The following is a 5,095-nucleotide window of genomic DNA, read 5'->3' as shown; positions in this document are numbered from 1 at the left end:
AGCTTATGAAAAACTGTTCAACATAATACATCATTAGGCAACTGTAAATTAAAACAACAATGACATCCACTACACACCTATTAGAAAGGCCAAAATCGAGGACACTGACAACACACAATGCTGGCAAGGATGTGGAGCAACAGAAATCTCTTTCATTGCTGTTGGGAATGCAAGATGATCTCTCCACTTTGGAAGACTATTTGGTAGCTTCTTACAAAACTAAGCATACTCTTATCATATGATCCAGCAGTCATACTTGGTATTAGTATTTACCCAAAGGAGTTGAAAGCTTTATGTTCACACAAAAACCTGTACACAGATGTTTAGAACAGCTTTATTCATAATTACCAAAACTTGAAAGCAAGCAGGGTATACTTCAGTAGGTGAATGGATAAACAAACTATGGTCCGGTCAATGGAATATTATTCAGCACTAAAAATAAATGAATTATTAAGCCATGAAAAGACATATAGGTATCTTAAATGCATAATACTAAGTGAAAGAAGCCCATCTAAAAAGGGTACATATTGTATGATTCCAACTATGACATTCTGGAAGAGGCAAAACTATAGAGACAACTAAAAGATCAGTGGTTGCTGGGAGTTAGGGAGAAGAAAGGAATGAATAGGCAGAGCACAGAGGATTTTTAGAGAAGTGAAACAATTCGGTATGATACTATAATGGTGGATAAACCTATACAATGTACAACACTCAAAAGTGAACCCTAAGGTAAACTACGGACTTTGGGTGGGAATGATGTGTCAGCATGAGTTCATGCATTATAACGAATGTATCACTCTGGTGTAGGATGTTGACAGTGGGGCAAGTTGTGCATGTGTGGGGTCAGGGGGTATATGGTAACTCTCTGTACTTTCCACTCAATTTTTCTATGAACTTAAAACTACTCCAAAAATAAAATCTATTAAAAGCCCCTATGCTAGGAAGAAGGTTTCCTTGCCTAACAGAGGGTATTTTTTAAAATTCTTAGGCTTCATTCCAAATCTACTGAATCATTTCTGAAGGAATAGGACATAGGAATCAGTATTTTAAATAACTATACCCAGTTATTAAATAATTATAAGCACCCAGGTGATTATTTTGGTCAGACAAGTTTGGGAAACATTGGTTTAAACTATTCTATAGTTGGAAGCAGTCACAGCAACTGATGGCCAAGAACTTAACTTTTCGGCTCACAAGGTATTACACAAGCAATATTAGTAAACAGAGTTCACTCTCAATGTGGCAATGAAGGGGCAAGAACTTGGAGTTCAAAGGCAAGGTTATCCTTCCATGTTCCAATATGCTTTGGCCAATGGTATGTGAATGGAAGACTGAGTCGGAGAGATGTGTGCTACTTCTGGGCAGGAATTTTAAGAGCCAGGGAACAACGATTTGTCACATTTCCTTGTCCCTGTTGTGGAGATCATGGAAAAACTTGTGGCGATTGTGTCATCCTAGTTTCTTAAGTGAATACAATGTGAACAGAACTCCCTGCCAGTTCATGATGGACACATAGTATGAGTGAAAAATAAACTGTTTCAAGCCATTAAAATTTTGAGCTTCTTTGTCATTGCAGCATAATCCAGTGTATCATGACTAACAGTCTTCAAGCTATACAAATTTCTAAGCTTCACAAGAAAACAACAATATCTATCTCAAATATTACTCTCTGAAAGAAGAGTTAATATGGATAGCAAATTATCCCCCTAGAAATGGAAAATTCCAAGTGCCAAATTTAACATCTCCAAATTCAGTTTATGTTCACAGGACATAGATTCCAGAACCTTATATATCAGATCAACCATCTTGGTAAAGCTAAAAGTCAGAATTTCTCTTCCTCTCATCCTTGACCCCTCTGACCTGGTATTTGACAACACTGATTAATGGGCTTTGGGAATACAAATTTGCCTGGAATAACTACACCAGAGACTGAGGAATAGCTCTTTCTAAATTTGATGGGTGTTGGGCCTGTGCTGTAATAATTTTGTGTCTCACTGACTTTTTTGACTCTCTGGAAACTCAGTGGGAGACAATGTTAAACTAATACAATTTCTGTACAAGTTACAACTGCTTACAAAAAATTCCAAACCTATTTAAGCCTTAAGTACTCTTCTAATTAAGAATGAGTAAAATATGAAGTGAAAAGAATGAATTCTGGACATTAATTTCTTTGAAGTTTAAATCTCAAAGGCAAGAGAATTTGACCTCCGGCATTAATTTCTTCGGGCTTTAATGTGTAAGGAATTTTCATCTTCAGACTTTAATTTTTCCTGGACATTTGATAATGGGAGAGAATTTATCATCAAATTCGGAGGGTCACTGTGATGACTGCATTTTATTATTGAAGTATCTTAATGGTACCATGTATCTCACTGCAAGCCCTCTTATATGTAAGACTGGATAATATTACTGAATATAATTGGTATGGAAATAGATGAAGGGATGAGTTTTCAGATTTGGAGTTTCTATAATTAATACTATTTGTGGTAGTTATAAAATGTGGCCTGTTTTAAGTCCTGTCCTAGCAGCTTCTCTCTCATGCAGGCCTTGGTCCTGGAAGGAAGCTCAGTTTGGTTTTGAGTATGTATAGCCTAGACCATTCTCATACCATCCCATAGGGCCTAGACCATGCTAGCACCATCTGATCTTCTCATGGTTCCCTCTGTCACCTGAGAAATGGAGTCCACAAAGCTTCTCATCAATTTTGACTTCTACCCTCAAATGAACGCTCTAAGCTTTATACACCAAGTGGGACTCCTTCTTTCAGGGCATCTTTTGGTAATTTGATGTTTTGTTTTGTTTTCTTTTGTTTTGGCTCCTTCTGCTTCCTCCCTCATGTGAATCTTGTTGCTATCATGATGTGTATATGCGGGAGCTTATAGCTTGCTACATAAACTTGTTATTGATGTTTGTGGGGTTTATGTTTTGCTACCCAACTTGGCCTGTTTTTGTAGGAAGATATGGGGATATTAAAAAACTATGCCATTTCCAACTTCCCAGAATTCCATTTGCTTTTTTCTTGATCCCTTCATGTAGCAAAGATAATTATATGCTCACCAAATCCCTTTTCATATTTCTTCTACATTCCCGCCCACCCCATCCCACCCCCGCCCCCAGCATTACGTGTGACCAGGCGACTAGTTCTGGCTAGTGAAACATGAGTAGAAGTAACAGGTGTTACTTCGCAGTAGTGGTAGCGAGATCCCTCTGTATCACTCTCTTGCGTTTCTCTTCTCTGGTCATGGGCATGCAGCCCAAAGATTGAAACAACCAGGATCAGTGGGTCTCGGCATAGAGGACAGCAACCTACAGTAGAGTTTGCATTAGCAAGAAATAAACTTTTATGTTTTGAGTAACTATTCTTTTGGGACTACTGCCACAGCATAAACCCAGACTACCAAGACACTTCCCCACCTACTTGCTCTAATATTTATTCCCTTTTCACCTCTTCCTCTGTAGATATGCTCAAGTATCTCCTATCCCCTTCAAAAACACCTTCCCCTGATCCTCCTGTCCCTCAAATTATCATAGATCTCCCTTCTCATTCGCTGATACATTTCTGGAAGGAAAAGCTATGTATGCTACCTCCACTTGCTCACCACCCACTCACTCCTTTTTTTAAAGATTACCAATGATCTCCTACTTGCCAAATCACACTCAATCCTGTTTGACCTCTCTCCTACCATGGCCCCAACCCCTAGTCAAGTGGTTTTAAATCTTTTCATGACCGCTTTGAAAATCAAATCAGATAAAAGCTGTGGATCCTACTCCCAGAAAAGTTACATACACATGTATACAAATTTTTATAAATTTCAGAGTTTTTGATCAGCAAGCTCCCCCAAAGCCCTTCCACAATAGCCTAAAGATCTCTGTATCTTGGGTAAAGAATTCTGCCCTGGTTTATACCTAAGAAAGAGGGTCATCCATTCCCACAAAACAGTCACACAGAGTATTCTTTCACTTGTCAGTGTATTTTTCTATATCACTCTAAAGTTCTGTCTCTCTTCTATTGTTCGCATTTCTGTAGTGGCTTCTTACCATTTATCTATATTCCCTCATTTGTCTCTCTCTTCATTCAATCACGAACTACTTGCAGAGTAAAAAACAACATTATGCTCCTCTTATCCCAAAGGAAATGACAGTATAGGTGGAAAGAGACATACTAACATTAAAACATAAGTAATAAAATAAGGAAGAATATGAGTAAGTGGGAGACATATTGAACTGCTTCCAAGGAAGGGTCAGACACTGCTTTCTGTTGGACAGGGAGTGTAAACTGGGCCTTGAAAGATGAGCTGGGTTTTGATAGGCAGATAGAAGGGAGAATGGTGTGTCAAATGGAATAGAAAGTATTATGTGAGCAACAAGAAATATGTATATATAAGTGAAATTCTGGGGAGATCACAAGTAGCCTCCACATGGAATGACTAGAGAGGGCAGGCACAAAGTTAGATGAAAACAGAATGGTAGGTTGGGGCCAATCCTGTGTTAGCCTTGAGTAGCAGGCCGAAGAGTCTGGGCTTAGTTTTGTTAAAAATAGAGAGACACTGAATATTTCTGAGCAAAAGACTGATAAGGTAAACAGAGTCTCTTAGGAAGATTAATCTGCTAAGAGTGCTTAATTGAGAGATGAGGGACTGGCCAAACGGAGGAGAGCTGGAGACTGTGCAACAACCCATGATCTGAGCTTTTGAACTACAGAACCGAACTGTTTGAGGAGAGCAACATTAGCAAAAGGGGCGCCGCTGGTGTAGTGGAGGCATGAAGATGCATTGCTTGGATCTCCCTTCAGCTGGAAGAATGCAGTTAGCTAATAGCTTTCAGCTGCAGCACCTTTGGGACCTACCACAGCAGCATTCAAGCTGAGGTCATCATCTTCTCAGTGCAGGAACCCACCAATGACTGAGCACAGCAGTGTTACTAGACCTCGCCATTTCTACCAAGTGCAGAACTTCTCTATCAGGCGATCTTTACTCTGGAGCTCCCCATTGGGTTGACTGAGACTTTGTTAGATCTGCATCAAAGTCTGTTGCTCTCCCTGTCCAACGCTGTTTCCTCCCCACTTTTCTTTCAAAAGTGCCAGATCAGCATCAGC

The sequence above is a fragment of the Lipotes vexillifer genome, unplaced genomic scaffold (assembly GCF_000442215.2).
Source record: "Lipotes vexillifer unplaced genomic scaffold, Lipotes_vexillifer_v1.1 scaffold834, whole genome shotgun sequence".
In the NCBI taxonomy this organism is placed as follows: Eukaryota; Metazoa; Chordata; class Mammalia; order Artiodactyla; family Lipotidae; genus Lipotes; species Lipotes vexillifer.
This window is presented reverse-complemented; position numbering follows the sequence as displayed.